This window comes from Hippoglossus hippoglossus, chromosome 1 (genome assembly GCF_009819705.1).
Source record: "Hippoglossus hippoglossus isolate fHipHip1 chromosome 1, fHipHip1.pri, whole genome shotgun sequence".
Classification (NCBI taxonomy): Eukaryota; Metazoa; Chordata; class Actinopteri; order Pleuronectiformes; family Pleuronectidae; genus Hippoglossus; species Hippoglossus hippoglossus.
The window spans coordinates 26,355,880-26,375,336 of NC_047151.1; the positions used below are offsets into that span (position 1 = coordinate 26,355,880).

General features: G+C 44.2%; 1 protein-coding gene and 1 long non-coding RNA gene across 2 annotated transcripts in view; one reads left to right on the forward strand and one right to left on the reverse strand.

Moving 5' to 3' along the window:
- Positions 1-19,457, reverse strand: part of mgat3b (beta-1,4-mannosyl-glycoprotein 4-beta-N-acetylglucosaminyltransferase b) — a 46,246-nt gene that overhangs the window by 18,680 nt on the left and 8,109 nt on the right. The window lies entirely within an intron of this gene.
- LOC117759627 lies at positions 1,905-18,883 on the forward strand. The gene is made up of 3 exons (XR_004613527.1): positions 1,905-1,916; positions 18,313-18,408; positions 18,546-18,883. It is a non-coding gene; the product is annotated as an uncharacterized LOC117759627 (long non-coding RNA).

A 19,457-nucleotide genomic window follows, 5' to 3' on the forward strand; every position in this document is an offset into this window, starting at 1 on the left:
GCCAATGCTCAAATCAACCCCCCTCTGTCATGCGACAAGGCAAAAAGGTATTTTAACGCTGTTAGTGAGTTTTCTGCAGCAGCAGCAACTCGTCTCAGCGCCGAGGAACAGGAAGACGACAGGAGTCAGGCGTGCGTCCTAAACGCAGCTCGTTCAGCCTCTGCAACTGTTTTTAATTACAGTTCGACGGAGGCACTCGAGAAGAAAGTGTGATTAGACAAAGAGAAGAGTGTGGATAGACGGAGGAATGTGGAGAGGGAAAATGAAAAATGAAACAGCTAGGGGGAGAAAGGGGGGGTGAGACGAGCAGTTTTAAAGGGGGGAGGACGAGTGAGAGAGAGGAAGAGGATTGTTAGCAGGGATAGTGGTGCAGCAGAAGGATGTGTGACTGACAAAGGAGGGAGGAAGAGAAGGAAACAGAAATAGAGAGCGAGCAGGAGATATGTGTTGGAGAGATGCAGTGGAAGTGCTAAATAAAGAAAGAGCCAGAAGCTGTGTGTGTGTGTGTGTGTGTGTGTGTGTGTGTGTGTGTGTGTGTGTGTGTGTGTGTGTGTGTGTGTGTGTGTGTGTGTGTGTGTGTGTGTGTGTGTGTGTGAGATCAAGACTGCAGACGAGATCACAGAGAGGAGGAGAGCTGGATGGGAGAGGATGTACGACAGCGAGTTGAACAGGAAGAGATGAAACATTCTGCACGTGCACAAACACCGGCCGTGCAGATGGATAATTGTTTGATTAGGGAAACTGCAGGATTCACAGTAACCCGGCGTTCTCGGTAACAGAGCCCGACTGATACTGACTTCATGAAGATGATACCAGTGAGTATTTACATTCAAGGCCCAATCTCACACCTGAAGCCAAGCGGCAGTCAGCGTGAAGCGTGCACACAAAAATCTAGTCTGAAATTAGTGAGGCAGTATTTCTCTCTTAGTTTAAGTTATCCTGACAGTCATATTTATGCACAGGCAGCTGCACCTACACTCTATGTAATACTGGCTCATTCCAATAACATGCTGTGTTTCATAATCAGTTTACTGCTGCTTTCATGTGTGGAAGAAAACTGCCTCTGAGGTCATGAAAGTGGCACCTCAAAAAAGGTGTTTTCACTGTTGTCACCCACCACAAAAACTGCAAGCTGCAAGAAATAAAAAATGTTTCTTCCAGGGAGGGAAATCACTAAGCTGTGTAGGTGCCAAGAGGAATTTGAGTAATCCAGCTGGGTTAATCGAGTTCTGCTTCTGCGATTACAACCTTAATGCGAGTAAGATAACTCTAAAGGGGTTTATGCGACAGTTGCAATATTACCCTGTTGGCTCTAATCAAATTATTGGAGGGCACGTAAACACAGAGGGTAGCGGAGGAAAAGAAAAAGGGAGAGATGCTGAGGGAGGAGTGGAGGCAGAGCAGCAACAGAGAAGTGAGGTTGAACAGAGATGCAGACACAGATTCCCACAGAGTGAGATGAAAGCAGGAGTCAGGTGATTCCTGTCAGCTCTGCCTGGCTCTGCCGGCATCGTCTCTTCCCCGACCGGAGGCACAACCGCTGAAAAGCCTGAAAGCACTCGGCTTTTCTCAAGCATCGTATTATGCTCGCCGTTCCCGTCCGTCTGCGTGGTAGCACCCGCCAGAAATAATTTCTGTTGGTGCACATCTTCATTTCCACTGGTTCCGCGCCTTCCACTGCTTTAACGGCAGCTCCCACGTCGTCCATCTTTATATATGGAAACTCAAAATACTTTGATGAATACAAAGTGGTGAAGCCTCTGATTGGTCCAATGGTCACACTGCTTCATTGTGGACCAGGCAGAGCAACAATCACAGTTAATGGCAAATGAAAACAAAGTAGTTTGTCCTTTCAGCCAGGTTTTCCAATGATATTGTGAGATAACTCTTCCACGCAGTCTCTCAAGCACAAAGGGGTTTTTTGTGGGGTCATATGACCTTGACCTTTGACCTTCAACCACAACATTCCAATCAGTCCATATTTGGACCAGATTTGAGGAAATTCCCTCCAGGCCTTCTTGAGTTATTGTGTTCATGGGCCTGACGGACAACTGAGGCACAAAAAGCCGACACATGCTGCTAATTAACATTCATCAACATTCTGGAAATAACTTTAGACCATGAAACTGCCTCTGTGATTATGAGTCGTTTTTCTTCTGAGGATATTATTGGTTGGTAAAACAATTTTGATCGTGAATTATTTTAAAAGTGAAATATGAGAAAACACGGTCAGCGACATTTGCATTATACTGTCCAGGGTCAGCTGACTCCCAGACCCGTAACGTTGACTCACACCATAACTTCACCTCACCTCACCCTGCGTACACACACACACACACCCACCCACCCACCCACCCACCCACCCACCCACACACACACACACACACACACACACACACACACACACACACACACACACACACACACACACACACACACACACACACACACACACACACACACACACACACACACACACACACACACACACACACACACCCTCATTTGCTGACTCTCTCTCGCTGCCAACGGCTCTTTTTCACGCCTCGGGGAGAGCGGCAGTTTGATGCCACACGTGTGAGAGAAACAATATCCGATCAGGTTTGGCCCATTCGAGGCCACCACGCTGTCCAGGCTTGTAACCAAGTGTGGTGCCCACTGCAATCACGAGACTTCACAGCTCACTTATCTGTTACGGGCACAGTTCAGGAGGCGCCGTGCATGCTGGGAGTTCAGAGCTGTTGGCCCTTGAATGTGTATGTAAGTAGAAAAGTGTGCATGGTTGTGTAGGAGAAGGAAAAAAACGCTTGTGTGTGTTTTTTGCAGTACCAGTGAATACATGTTTGTTAAGACACTGTGGCGCTTTGTGTGTGTGTGTCACTGATATCCCCAAAACAAGGCTGCACGCCACACCCAGTCTCACGTTCAGGCTTGACATTATGAGGTTAATTTAAGCAACAGTAGAGAATATAACAGGGGAGGAAAGCAGATGGAAAGCAAATAAAGTCGTACAGCCCCAGAATAAAAATGCCAGGAAATACAACTTCATAAAAAACAAACTTCACTCCCTGTGGCTTAAAACCCTCCCGTCACCTCCCTGTGACCCGGCTGAGGATACAAATGGGTGTGTCATTATAAAGACGTTTGCTTGGGAACGAGCTGGAGGCCGTTTGATTTGAGTTACCTCCAAGAGCAACACAAAGACACCGTTAGGGGTCTGCTCTGTTGTTAATTTTCAGGGATCAACGGTGACTCTGGTTTGGCAGGTTTCTGGAAATGCATCTACCACCGTCCTATTTTCAGTCAAATAAAATATTATGAATAGTTTCAATCAGGCATTGTTCAACGCAGGACTTCAGCTAGAGGGTGTCCAATAATTAGAGGTGGAGGAAATGCTGTAAATCCACCAACAACTGGCACTCAGGGGAGTCTTTACCTCTACCTAGGCCAAACACCTTTAATTCCACAGATTTAACACGTCTGTCCCCTAACTACGCCAGGAAATCCGTGAAAATGTTGGAAAATATCATCTCACCACGTTAAAGAAAGTGATACAAAAATAAACTTTCAGGATTTGGCTCCTGATCGGCACCACAATGTAAAAATCTGTCTAGTAGTTTTTACATAACATGCACAGCCATCATGGGGTTCAGCATTTTGCCCAAAGACTCTTCAGTCTGTAGGAGTCGAACCCCCGACCTCCTAAACATGACGTACATTAGTTTGTGCAGATTTGTGATTTATAACTTTCTCTCCATGCCACCAGGAAGTCTCTGTGCAGAGCTGCCCGGCTCTGACTAACCTGACCACAGTTCAGGGACTACTTTAGGTGAAGAGCTATTAAATTGCAGAACTCTGCTGAAAAAAAAATTAATACTGCTGTCCTTGACCTCAGTGCTGTTGCATAATAACCCAATAGGCAGCATTTGGAGGCGGGGGGGTGGTAGAGAGCGGGGAAGATAATTACTGTAACCGAATAGTGCACGAATCATTTCAGAGTAAATCATCATCCGCGCTCAAACCATTTTTCCTCCAGTACATTTTGTGCATTGTTTTGGTAGAAGGACAAGATGAATGGACAAAAGACAAAAACAGAGAAGCGGGCGCACAAGAGGATGATAAAGAATGCATATGTTAAAAAATGTGGAGTGACACAAAAAGAGAAGGGTACGGAGATGAAAAGATAAAACGGTGCAGGCGGAGTACAAGACACCTTAAGACAGGAGACACTCTATTATCCTCTCGGCTGACAGAGGACGCGGTGGCTGCAGTCTGTCTCACCAGTCGCTGTCACAATCAGAGTTTATTCAGGCTGAGATAGAGGCATTACCGCGATAAGAGCACTGAAGCCGGGTGGAGGCGACATACAGACTGATACACGTGGTCAAGGTTTTCAGCTGCCACATCAGAGGCCGCAGTCCGGAAACACTTCACTTATCAGGGAGGCGTCTCTTCTTTCTAACCCTGCAACGTTTCTCATGTGAAAGAGTCACTTCTCTAAAATCACAAAATATGCTTCTCTCACTTCCTCTTCGTCATTTCTCACCGTGCAAATATTTAACTCTTTAGGTTTCATTAAGCCGGCAACTCTATGTGAGGTGTATGTGTGTGTCGGTTCAAGCGAGAGAGAGAGAGAGAGAGAGAGTGAGAGAGAGAGAGAGAGAGAGAAAGAGAAAGAGAGAGAGAGAAAGAGAAAGAGAAAGAGAGCGCAGGCAGAGTCAGGGGGGACTGAATGAATGAATGCACACAGCTGTGAAGAAAGATTTGACCAATTTCAGTAAAGAATCAAGCGTTGTGTGAGGGTCAGGGGCGGAGAAGTGTAAAGGTAAGTTTAAACTGTAGCGGGTCAGAGATGTTCGAGTCTTACTTAGAGCTGGGGTACGGTCGTTTAAACCAGGTCAGAACACTGTCAAAAAGTAGAAGCACCTTATAAAGTTGTTGTGGCGTTTATACTATTCATACATCACGTAAACATACAGCAATACTTATTGCATGTGTTTCAAAAGGTATTTCTGTCCGACCGCCTCAAGCTGCCGAATGATGATCCACTATGTTCTTCCGCTTGTAGCCATCTCTGTCTGTGTGCAGCTCTGTGCCGGGCAGGGAAGTGTAAAGCGGGTGTATCACAGATTCAGCTGCTGGAAACAAGGTTTGATAAGAGCAGCGAGAGAGTGAGAGAGTGTGACAACTCTGAAGTTTCCCCCCTTTAGCTTTAACTTCATTGTCAATATAAAAATATCCACTGGAGCGGCTTTAAAAAAAAAATTTGAAAAGCAACACGCTGTTCCGGAAACAAAATCCCCCCCCCTAACTCTGGATAATCCACCACCCTGACTGTGAACACTTTTTATTTGAACTAGTTTCTGATAAATAAATAAAAAGTTCCTGTGAAAAAAATGTTCAAAGCCTGCGATGGTATTATGTGAGATCCACAAATGTGCTTATATTCACCAGTTTTATTCTCCCTTCCTTTGTGTTGGACTGGAAGCAAAACCAAACTTCAATGAATGGATACCAGTAATGAAAAAATATGTTTTTTGTAATATGAAAGCCTTTAACCCTTTGAACTCAGCAATGGAAATCGTTTGCCAGGGACTAAATTATTAGTTTTGCGTCTAGTGATGTTATTTCTTTTAGTATCTTAGAATAATTCATATCCCTAAACTCTGCACAACCTAAGCTAAAAGGTTATGCAAGTCTAGTATTAAAATAATGAAATTATGTCAAATGAGGCGTTTTTCGATCACATGAAACATATTGATCCAAAAGATTGTTAAATATAAAAACATGAACACACGATTTCATAACAATCCATAAGTTATTTGAAGTATGTAGATTTTAATTTTGGGGATATTTCTAACAACACTGATATCATCTCGAGCGCAAAATGTGATGACTATTATGGTTTTTATTGTAAATGTGGGGGGGTCCGTTGCATTGCACGTTTTCAGAGGATTAAAAGTCATTTTTTTTACAATATACAGTAAATGTGTGATCGGATAATTCAAGCTGTTGATTGGATAATTTATCAGCTGCTGCTCAAAAGCCCCTAACGTTCATTCAGCCCCTGCACCTACACGTGAAGCTCATGTGGCGTCCACCTTGACCGTTCGGCGGCCGGGCTACTAACAGACCAGCATCTCAAGTGCTCCCCCCCCCCCCCCGCCGACCCTCCTCCCCCCCGTCGACAGCACAGGCCCCACCTGCGCCCCCTGAGAGCTAACTGGAAAGGTCAGGAATGTAGAGGCAAAAGAAAACGGGGGACAAAATTGAAAAAGGAAAATGTCAGGCACCCTGAGCTACTTGTCAGCAGGACGTGCGCTGGAGAGGGGAGGCGGCGTGCTAGCATGTCCGGTCCCTCCGAGAGCTGGGTAAATAACCCTGGGCTGTTTGCTGTGCTCCCTCTCATGCTCATGCTAATCCTCACACAGCCGTGCACACTCCGATTGCACACCGCACCTATTGTCACCATTCTCCATCTTCCTCTCGCCGACACCTCATTGTCATTCTGTTTTTCTCCTGCTGTCGCTCCTTGACACTTTCTTCCCTCTCTCCATCATCCTCACTGCTTCAGGCCTTTAAACACAATAAGAATCCCCCATTTTTTCCTCGCCTACAATGAAAGAGAGGGAGGGACTCTGCTGACATTTTAAAGCTCCCAGTGCTGCATTGTTCTCAGCGCTGACTACGTCTCGCTCTGTGCAAAGCATTACAGCGTAACAACATGATGCATTATTCATTGTCATTAGTATTACGACAAATCGCTGGAGATGGTGAGAAACTACAAATGGCCTCAGACAGAAGAAGTGAGACGGACGTTAATTCAGGCCGGTTGGAGCAGCTCAAGCTGCGACTGGAGCACAGCGTATCGGCGCGGCGACGTAAAATAATGATTAAACGAGGGAAGTAAATTAGATTCGTAGGTTTCAGTAATGAATTTGACACCAAGCAAGGGTCGTTAATCAGCCCCTGCACGGGACCATGTGTCACTAATGCAGCCGCATGCATTTAGAGAGAGGAACAACTCAACAGGGGCTTCAGATCAATGAACAAACTCTGGTCAAGCCACAATGTGTGAACCAGTGCACGTAGACGTCATTAACTGGTAACAGAGCACATGTGCAAACAAGAGTTTCCGGCCCTGGTCTGAGTTTACACTGCAGGAAAACATGCGGCGGTGACTTTGTCATCAACTTGTCCAAACAAGTGGTTTCTTGTGTACTCACACCTGAGTCCTGTTTTACTGGTCTAGTAAGTATGTTGCTAAATCACGTTGCAACCAGGGACATGTAGTACCTATTCAGAAGCCTTCCATTATATCACATGGTCTTCAATTGCTGTCCCTAAAAAGCTCAAGGAAAAAAGAATTGAAGAGAAATTCCACTACAACTACAAACTCCCTCTGCTGGTGAATATCATGTCTTAGCTCTGTAACAGCTACTAAATGGACTTTGAGGTGAGAACAGCCTCGGAGGGATGGAATGAAAGAATAAAAAATGTAATTACTGCAGTTGCTTTCCAGGTTAAGTCCAAGTTAAGACTGGTTCAAATCTGTTCCAAGACCTTTTAACTTGACCAAAACTAGTCAGTTCATCCGTGAGTCTCACTGAAGACTGGCACCAAATTTGAAAGGATTCCCTGGAGGTTGTTGCGTTCACAAGGCAGTGACCTTAACCTTTGACCACCAAAATATAATCAGTTCATCCATAAGTGCAACTGAACATTTGTACCAAATTTACATATATTCCCTCAAGGTGTTCTAGAGATATCGTGTTCACAAGAATGGGACGGGCTGACAACCTGAAAACAAAATGCCTGTGACCACCGGGTGCAGCCGGCAGAAACACTGATGTTCAATAACAAACTCTGATACCACTGTGTTTGTGCCTGATACAGTTTTATCAAACTGTGACGCAGCTCAGCAGAGCCTCAATTTCAACAACCACCACCAAAATAAAAAAAATAAGCAGCATGATTCATGGCATCTGCTCCTGCTACTTTTTTGAGTTGATCCTGTAGAATCGGACTCGAGCAGATGTGTCACAGAGGCTCGAGGAGCCACTAGAGGTTTCTCCTCTGGTTCGGCTGCTTGGAGGCAAATGAAAAATATAAAATGTGTAAAGTCCGACTTCATTTCCTGCTTTAATGGAGGAGGAAGAGCAGAGGAGGGTTGGGGGGGGGGGGGGGGGGGGGGGGGTTCAGAGCAAGAGGAAATAACAAGCCCGCTCTGTAATGATCACCTTCCATTTTTCTGTTGAAGGAAATAAAAGCCCTGGCTCAAACATGCAGGGCTTCACATGGCACTAACCAAACTCACACTATTGCAAATACAATATTTTTTCCCCCGCAAAATTAGCAGAGGAGCACCTGCTCCATCAGGCCACACTCCGGCTGTCTCTGGAGGGAAATGTGAGAGGAGGGAGCGGCGACTGGCAGCTCATTAAACCCTGCAAGACGACCCGTTAATGATGCGATCGGAGCGGTGGGCGAGAGCAACACTCAGCTAGCACCTTACCCCCGCTATTAAGACGGTATGGGATGACAAAAAGGCAAACACCGAGATAAACAAGCGAGGAAAATATACACAAACAGGCAGAGGATCCGGAGTCACACAATACTGTTTAATTCCCATCAAGCAGTGACGTCTAATTGATTTCCTGGCAATTCAGAAACATCTGTCCTCCGCTCCTCATCTCGACTCTTCAGCATTCAATCTGCGTCACACACACACACACACACACACACACACACACACACACACACACACACACACACACACACACACACACACACACACACACACACACACACACACACACACACACACACACACACACACACACACACACACACACACACACTCTCTGTTTGTGCTATTAGGACTTCCTGCTCGTGGTGGCAGGATGAGAGAGTTTATGACTAATGGCTGCTTGCATGTGTCGTCCTCCCTCTGTTTCGTATCCGGGCCTTTAGCTGGAACTGGACCATGAAGAATAACGTCGTGTTCAGTGAGCTAAGAATTGCTGCAAGAAAAATATTTTATAGAGTATAATTAAAAAAGGTAAACCTGACATTTTTTTCTCTGCCATGCATCAAGTTAAAAGAGTAAACCGGCAATTTAAGAGATTCGAAAACCTAAAAACGATTATGTTCAGCTGCTTTCAGAGTCACAGTCAGTTACTCCCGACATTTCCAAAACTAAAAAAATATAATAAAAGAGGAGCCGAACGAGATAAAATAAAAAATAAAAATAAATGAAAAACTGCCATCGGTAGAAAACAAATCTACTACGAGAAGATAAGTTTGTAAAAAAATCTTTCAAATGAAACAACGTGAGAGGGGGAGATGTCTGCTGCTCTCAGCTCAGTGACTCTAGAGGAGCCACAAACCCAAAACCTCTTTGTGAACCGTGTCTCTGAACCACAGGGACTCACCGACACCGAGCTCGCTAAGAAGTCTCACCCCTGACAGGCTCCGGCAGCCCTTCACTCCGCTGCTCATTCAATTTCCTGCTCTTTGCATTGCTTACATTTTGACTCCTTCTTTTTTTTTAAAGATTAAGCTTCATTTCCTGGATCACTTCTATTTAAATCAACCAACTGTACGAAGACGAGCGGGGGGGGAGAGCCTCTGCTTCTGCTCCCCAGCAACTGACAGCAAAAAGAGAGACAGAACAAATTCCCTGCGACCTTAAAAGGACGGCGTCAGAGCGGAGTTGGAATCGAGTGAGGAGAGAGGAGGACGGTGAATTCCTTTAATGAGAGTAATTAGTGCCAGCAGAGGAGGACAGGCTGCGGTTCAGTGAGGTGACATCAAGTTGTTCTTAACGTTTCTACCCTGCAGCTTCTCACACTCGGGGGAAAAGGTGAGAAGGTCGCTGCATCACCATTGTTGACTTTAATGTGTCCCGTTCGTGTTTGTGTTGTCGTCTCCTGACGGCAGCAGATCGATGTTTCCCATGTGGGACAATAAGAGTCTTGAACTGACGGAAGAACAACACATTTCTGAATTAATCTGACAATGGTGAAGGAGGCCATCTGTTTAAACTGTTGTGGTGGAATTTGAACACCCACACACACACAGACACACACACACACACACACAGCTGTATGCTCACATAGATAAAGTGGATCATTTAGACGCACAAACAGCCTCTTGTCTGGTAAACTGCTGCATTATGGGACTAAAACAGTGAGGGGTATACTGAACAGTCGGGGGGCTTTTCTCCAGCTTTGTGCAGTGTCAGAGTCTTTAAGAGCGAATTATGGACGTTAGGATGCGCACACACACACACACACAAACAAACACACACACACACACACACTCTCTTCCTGCCTCACACCAAGACTTGTTTACAAAATGATAATGAAAAGCTTTGTTGAGTAGAACGGGGGGGAGAACAGCCCAATACAAACATGTCTCTGTTGATGGTTTTACTAACACATCAGTTTTTAAATAAATACCCCGTCGCTCAAAAGCTATAGCGTAAAACCTTCGCCGAGGTCAAACCGTCCCCTTAAATTCAAGCTCCACCAAATTACACACACTCGTCAATACACCAGAGTTTGTTGCATCAGGATTTAGTTACGTGATGCGATAAAAATTGGGTGAAAAGACGACTCGTGATTGGTGGAGCGCGTGTAGCAGCTTCGCATCACGACCCCATACTGCGCAGGCTGTTGGGCGCAGGACAGCAGAGATTTGAGCTTTTTCAGCGTCGGAGCCATGACCTCAAATGCATCATCACCTTCTGTTTTGAATCCAGTGCAAAGGGACAAGAAGCAGTGAGCTATTGATCATGGTGCTGGAGATAAGGCAAGAAAAACCATGTGCATTTATCAATTGTTTGCTTCACACAAACACAAAAGCGTGACAAAGTGATTCACTTACACCTTCTAAAGTCTCGTGTTTATCACTTAGCCTGCAACAGCTACTTGATTCACTGGAAGCCACCAAATTCGTATGAAAGTGAAATCCGCTTATATATAAATAGATCTTTCTTTCAACAGCCTTTTCACCAGAGCCCGGCAGTGATGAAAGACCCAGTGATGGTAGATTGGCAGTAATGGCAGGAGACCTGCAGAGAGGCAGCGTGACACAGAACAAGAGTGTGTCTGAGAGAGAGACAGGGAGACAAAAATAGGTAGAGGGACGTGGGGGGGGGGGGGGGGGGGGGGAAGCTGTGTGACTGTGTGTGTGTGTGTCTGAGTCACATTATGGGGACAAAAGAGGGACAAGTCACCATAATGTCAATAAATACATTTTACGGTGAAAGCATGTTTAAGGTCACGTTAAGGTCAAGGGTTAGCGTTAGGCAAGGAGGAACTGGTCACTATGGTGTGTGTGTGTGTGTGTGTGTGTGTGTGTGTGTGTGTGTGTGTGTGTGTGTGTGTGTGTGTGTGTGTTTTACAATAAGATTAGAGACGTGACCTTGTGATGATAAGCACAACCTTGATGATTGGGGAAACACATAGTGGACTCTCCCTTGGTAAATGCAGTCAGTCTGCCCTTGAGCAAGGGTCTTAACGCCATAACAGCCCCAATGAAATCTGCTCTTTGTCCACCAGCTGATGGGTTTTGGGTTGTCCTGGGAACATTTCACGTGTAGAATCATAAATGTTGGATAATAAATGTCAGGTTTTTGCACATTAGCTGTGTGAAACGAGAAGATTGAAGAGCGTAGTGATCTTTCTCTGAGGTGACACCCTCCAAGCTAAGTGCCGGTTTCTGTGGTTTTTGCAATACCATTTACAGGAAGTGCCTGTCAATCATACTGTGTGGACAGTGGTGGGAAAACATCCTTTAGCCTTTCTGCTCATTGGCCCAAACTGGATCGAGATTAAATATCTTTAGTCACTTAAATCCACAGTTGGGAATTGTGAAACAGTTTTTATATGACAATAATGCAAATTGACTGAAATGAGTGCCAATTATGCAAAGCCAATAAAATGTTCAAATACACTTTTGCCATCCTGGAGACCAAGGAGTAAAACAGTGTTTGTTTAATTTAAATTTTTCGATTAGTTCCTCCCTGCGAGGAGACGATTCCCCACCGGTGTCTGTAACCTGACAGGAAATTCAATTTGGGCAACTATGTGAAAATCTCTATTTTTTCACTGCAGCTCACGTTTAAGTGTGCACGCGCAGAACAGTCCTGCTTGTCCAACCTGACGTGAGCGGAGTGTGTAGAGGTCGGTAGATAAGGACATGAGAAAAACACACAACCTTGATAGAAGAGGAAGTTACAACACACACAGACGTCAGAGCTTTTGATTTAGAAAGAAACGTTTCTGTGAAGCTTCCGTGTAACACAACACCATGCAGACGTTTCCCATGGGAACTCTGTGCAGGACGATTATGTGTCATTTATGTGTGTAGACGCAGGCAGCACGATCCCTTCCACCTGTCAGCAGGCTGATCACCTGCTGGCTGATTTATAATCAAGTCGGGTTCAACAGCGTGTTATATACACACTGATGGTGTTGTACAGTGTGAGACAGTGTGGCATAGATGTAAAGCATATGTGTGTGTGTGTGTGTGTGTGTGTGTGTGTGATAAGACAGATAAAAGCATGTGTGCACACACTCGATAGCCGACAGTGTGTAATTTCTGTAACGTCTCAACTGCCTTTGTTGCATCATTTAAAAAACGGAAAGGAGAGAGAATTGTGGGGTCAAGCATAGGACTGAGCACTGTGTGTGTGTGTGTGTGTGTGTGTGTGTGTGTGTGTGTGTGTGTACTGACTCGCCAGTCTGTCTCCAAGACAGTGCCGTTAGAACACAATGAAGCCCATTCAACTCTGCACCACCTCCTGTCTCTAGAATACTGCTGTATCACAGCTCCTGATGAGGTGGGGAACAAGTGTGTGTGTGTGTGTGTCTGCCTCACATAATCCTCAATGAAGCCATCTTTGAATTGTCACTACGTGGCTATAAACCCATCAGGAGCAAACGTGGTGACAGATTGACGTGTTGGCCTGTGAAGTATAATAACTACATGCCTTTATCATACAATGCCAGTGCACTGGACCACGTTACATGAGAGCAATTCATCATGTCACGGGCCAAACTCACATAGTGGCTCTAAGTACCAATTTTCATATTATAAAGACACAATAAAGATATGGCCACACGTCTCTGTGGAGATTAAGAGCTGTAATCGGCTGTGACAACAGGATATATGGTCACATTATTGAACCTAACGAGTGTAATATGACACATGTCATAAGTCCTGTAAGTTCAATTGAATAGACGGACAATTCGTACAGAAGAGTTGAATGAGGAAAAGGTTTGAATCAATTCACAGCTCGAAACTCGATAAGTATGAGAACAGACGTTTATCAAAGGCTGCGACCTGAAATCTATGTCAACATATTTCTGCTCACATTGTTTGAGTAGAAATTAGTATCGTCGGTTTTACTGGCAACAAACAGAAGGTGTGTAAGACTGACAGTTATCTCAGAGAGCCGATACACGTGAGCTGCCTTGTGTTTGCAGAGTGTTAACCTAGATATTACAAAAGTCCCAAACACACCTGATCCTCACACATCCACTCGGTCTTTCAGGTCTAATAGAGGGAAACTGTGCCAGCGGAATTGGTGTCTCTTCTTACACAACCTTTACAGAACAATGAACCACCAGTGTGGTGAGGCGGCAGCGGCAGGGAGGGCAGTGAGGTGTGCAGCTCTTATGTGAGGCTCCTTGTTGAGCTGGCAACACAGAGGGATGCGTTCAAATCCAGGTCAAGTGAGAAAACATATGAGGCGACCGACAATCACATGTTAACTATTAATAGGATCAAATCCAAATTCAATGGGAAAAAATGTTTGGGATCTAATTAAAATCAGTCTTTTGGACACATGTACTGAATTTACTGTGAAGTTGTTCTGCAAGAGTCACGAGTTCTATTACTAAACAAAACCACCAATAAAAAATGGATTGTGTTATGAAGAGATAAATGGTTTATGTGATTTAGGAATAAAGTTTGAGCTTCCAAACAAACTCAAGCGTATTGTCATATTGATTCGTATGTAGTAATAGTTGTAGTAAGAGTAGTAGTAGTAGTAGTAGTAGTAGTGGTAATGATTATATCTTACCTGTACTGAGAGTAAATACAAAAATACAAATAGGACGTCAAGTGGACCCACAGCTGGACACACACGTTAAGGAAGAAGGTAACAGCAGCATCAGGAGCTAAAGATATTTGAAACTAGATTCTCCGGTTTGCTTAAGCTTTTGGGTATTTCTTCACAAGACAGTGGATCCAGATCAACAGGTCCATCCAGGGTTGCACTTTTTCTCAAAATGACCTTAATATGAGATGGAGAGTTGAACCACCAGTTTACCAGGCTGCTCTACACCACAACCTGCATGTGTGTGTGTGTGTGTGTGTGTGTGTGTGTGTGTGTGTGTGTGTGTGTGTGTAACTAATTTAAACAAAGACCCGTGAACGCTCCGTAACACACACACACACACACCAATAAATATATGCAACTATGTGTTAAGAGATGATGATGATGAGGAGCAAGGTGTGATATGATGAACATTCCCACATCCCACTGTCCTTTTAAAAATGCATACATTCCTCTTTTTCCACAAAAACATATATGCTTATGCAAACACAAACACACACACACACACACACACACACACACACACACACACACACACACACTCTTGGCCTATATGCTAAAGAAAATCCAGGCCTCTGATGATTATGACAAATCGGCGAATGGGACGAGGACGTTACATTTTCACAAGCTGGAAAAATAATAAACACAAAATCAATTCCTGTGTTTGAGGTAAAGCTCCCAGACCAAGTAATATTCTGCAAAAACAAGTTTTTTTTATCTGCTGGAAGGTTTAATTCCTTCAAACGATTATTCATCCTGATGTTGAAACCAGACAACCCCCCTGATGATGATGATGATGATGATGATGATGATGATGATGATGATGATGATGTGAAGCGTTTAATCACATACTTAAAACCGCAAATTAAAAATCTTTAACGCAGCGAGTATTAATAATGTCTAAATAAATATCGACCCTTCGCTTCGATCCTGATCTCCTGCAGCCAAGCAGAGAAACCCCCCCCAAAAAAAAAAACGAAAAACAATGGAACAGAGACAAAGAGCTTGGTTCAGATTTTCAGGTAAGAAAATGCACTTGAGGTCAAAAGAAACCTCGAGACACTTAACTTCACCGTCAGCCTGCTCCTGACGTCTTTTCTTTTCTCTTCACTCATTTCACATACTGTTTTACCTGACGACTGTTTTGTTCTGATTAATCATTCAATTCTTGTTTTTAACTGCTTCTATGTGAAACACTTGTTATCAGTAAATTGTGCTACATAAATAAAGTTTACCATTATCATGTTAGTAGTAGTAGGAGAATTAGTAGTAATAGTTGTAGTAATAGTAGTAGTAGTAGTAGTGGTAATGATTATATCTTACCTGTATTGAGAGTAAATACAAAAATACAAATAGGACGTCAAGTGGACCCACAGCTGGACACACACGTTAAGGAAGAAGGTAACAGCAGCATCAGCAGCTAAAGATATTTGAAACTAGATTCTCCGGTTTGCTGAAGCTTTTGGGTATTTCTTCACAAGACAGTGGATCCAGATCAACAGGTCCATCCAGGGAGTGTCCTTGATGCAGTTCTAAATACATTGAATTCACGAGGGGTCTGTTGGGCCTTGAGTGTTTGCACTTGACTAAGTGACATTTCAGTTTTCCTCAACAGAAAAGAAAAACATATTGAATTGATTGAACCTACTTGTGTCAAACCAGCAGTTGTTTAAAATCTAATCTTCACTTATTTAAATCAGAACATCAGTATGTAACTTTCCATGCACGTCATCCCTGAGGCCTGATGATAATGACAGGTTTGCAGCAGCGTGTACGTATGAAGACGGGCGATGTGGATCTGAGGCAGACCTGTTGGGTGTTTTGTTCTTTCAAACAACTGATTAATGGTGTGTAGCTGTTAGGAAATGGGGCGTCGTCGCAGCGTGTGGGATGAAGACGCTGTCTGGCTGAGGGCGGCCCCCCCCCCCCCCCCCCCCCCCCCCCCCCCCCCTCCCATTTTCTGTCAGCTCTCGACTCTACACGTTCCAGAAAATAAAGCCGACAATGTCCCTGAACAAATACTCAAAATGTCAGACGACAATGAATCGAAATCTTGTAATGTCCCAGTGCCCACGGAGACATCGGCAAAAAACTGGTTGGATCTGAACAGCCCACAACTTGTTCAAGTCTTCACGTTCGAGAAGCATTTTTGCCACTTTGTTGTCGCATCAATTATCCGAGGAGTCGACCAAACGTTCAGCCACTGCATAATCACCACCTTTGTTCATACACCTCATTTTAGTCTTCAATCTGCACATTGCTCTCCAGGAACCCCCCCCTCCCCCCCCCTCCAGCTGCTGCATGCCTGCTGGTGGGTGGGCAGGAGTTTGGGGACACACAGTGAATAAACAGTGTAATCAAGTGGGAGGAAATCCACTGAGATTCAACAGGGAGAACAAACAAATACAAACACACATTCCCGGCATTAAATGCAGCAGGGTCTGTGGCTGACCAGGGGGCAGCCGCCTGAACGGGGGGGGGGCTTTTCTGGGCAAACTGAGGTGAAGCTCAGCTCTTCCTGGTTTAAATTTTTTGCAGCCTCCTGCGGCAGTGTGTATTTGTGTGTGTGCGCTCAGTCGGCACTCGGCCACTTTCCCAGATGAGATTCTCTGCTGCAGGATAATCCTGATGAAAATGTCTTTCCTCTCCCTCTCTCCCTCTCTCTCCATCCGTCCGTCCGTCCGTCCACACACAAACCGCGGGCCGGCCTCCCTCGGTCTTCCTCTCCCACCTTTGTTCACGTCTCACCTCCCTCGCACTACCGCTGCACTACAGACCCCTCATTGACGCACTTATCTCTCTCCACTGCTAAAGAGAAAAGTAATGCGATGCCCTGTGCGTCACTGTCATTCTTATAAAAGACGCCGGACAGCCAGGCTGCTTTTGTTGTGTCAAATGAATCATATTCACGTCCTTGCTCTCCTCCTCCTCCTCCTACTCCTCCTACTCCTCCTACTCCTCCTCTCTTCCGTCTGCAGCTTTTACCTTAGCCTCCACTGAGGATTCCATTTCATTCTTTATTTCGGCACACCCTTGTTCTCCGTCACTTACCTGGGTGCTTGTTATAGAGCTCGACTGCGCGGTTCTCGGAGTAAAAATCCAATCTCTGAAAAGATTGTCAGCTATAAAATTGTAACTATGCAGCGTTGACTTGCCACAAGCTACGAGATAATTAAACAATGTTATATTCTCTTGCGGAAGCCACAAGTCCGCATGATATCCACTCTGTGATTGGCAGAGCTAGTTACTATGGAAATGTTGTTCATGTTGTCTATGATCGACCCTAGGTTACTGTTCCCAACACAATATGAAACTCTAGAAACAAACATTCAAGAAACAAACTACATTACATTGCAAAACTATAACAACAATGTTAAATTCAAGGGGATGGGATGCGGAGTTCCTTTACTCTTAAAATAATCTGGTACATTTGCCTTTTTTCTGGTTTACAATATTTGTCTTTGCTCCAAATCGAATGTCTTATGTTCATCTAATGCCAGCTCCTCAACCTGGCTCCAGGATTTCAGGATTTTCTGAAACGTCGATGGAGGAAATAGTTGGGAAATCGGACATTCACTGTTGCGCTCTGATTAAGACTTTAAGTTGGTGAAATGTCGTCTCTCTCTCTCACACAGATCCACTCGCTCTGTCCAGCACCGACACCACATGCTGGTGCGATCCAAGAAACAAGCTTTATTGCTCTTCACACACAGTTGGATTTGACAAGCTCAAGTTCGACAGTACGTCTTCGGGTTTGTTCTCAATAAAACAACGTGAGCATCGCCTGCTGTTACGAGGCAGTTTGTCAGTGTCATTTTTCGAGAACTGAAGACTCGTGGGAGGCAATAAAGCACAAGTGAGTGAAAAGGTAGTGTTGCATGCTGCATGGAGACAACCTTCAAGCACTTTAAAGCACACACACACACACACAGAGGAAAATAACCTGCTTGGTGTGAGTATCCTCTGCAATGTCACACTGACCTTTCTCCCACTTCTCCCTCCTTAGTTTTGACCACATATTTACTTTAAGTGTCATCACATCCAGGTGTGAACAGCATCTGCAGATAACGCCATTTGTTGAAGCTACAGGAGGAGATTACGTTTGCTGAAGGACATTTATGACCACTGTTGCAAAAGAGTATTCACCAGGAGAATGTTGATGGTGTTGACACCACATTCAGAGTGAAAAATATTTCAATTTAAGCAACGTGGCTTTAAATTCGGATATCATGAGCGAAGCAAAATCTGAATTTGTGCTTTTGTGCACGTTTGTCCAGGTCATAGAAGTTGAAATAATTGAACTAAGATTCTGCTGAAATAATGATTGGAAGTAAAGTCTGGGCTTCTGCGGATTTCAACAAGTTACATAAAAGAAAGACCATAATGAATGAACTTTAAAAAAACCTACGTCAAGTATGACAGATATTAAAAGAATATCGGAATCCCAGAATTACTTCCACTTTTCCATAACTGAAGATAAGGTGAAGTAGCAGAGTGTAGAATAACCCTGGAAACACCACGTTATCTCTCAAACACCGAGAGAGACAGAGGGTATCCTCGTCTGTCCTTCATACAAGCCGAGTCACCCAGTGGACATATGCCCAGGTCCAACAGTTCCCTTATGAAACCACACTTAAAGTCACTGGATCCAGATTTTTATTTGGATCTGCACCAAACTAAAAATATCAGTTGCTTAAACATTGTGTTGAAAGTGTTGAAAATGCTCTACCACGCAATGTTAATCGATCCATCAAGTTTCATGGAAATCCGTTAGGTAGTTTTTGCGTAATCTTTCGAAATAACAGGTTGAGAAACAAACACAAAAAGCATCACTTTCATTCCTAAACATATAAGAGCTAATAAATAATATTTAATGTACTTTTTAAATCTAAAATCCAGATTATTAAATTTGGGACTTTTTAAGAACCAGAGAGTTAAGAGCCAGGAAGTGGACGTTTATAAAAACAACTTTTCATACAGGTTAAAAATTTATAAGATTTTGCTGAATTCATCTTCTGACCTACAAAACTGCAAAACTGCGTCTTAAAAGATTCTCAATATGAATTAAATCCTCTACATAGATTTAAAAACGCAGACCACCAGGTTCCCCCCACAGACGAAACATGTGCATGTTCATCTCTGACCAAGGTATGTGGTCCATTTCCAACTGACACCAAACGCCCCCTATAAATGGGGCAGCAGTAGCATGTTCCAAAACTCTGGTCAGGCACAGGTCAGCAGCCTTTTCTCCTCCTGCACGGCACAGGGTCTCCTGAGGTCTCCACAGAGAGACATGGCTGTAAGCTGATCCTAAGGTGACCAGGAG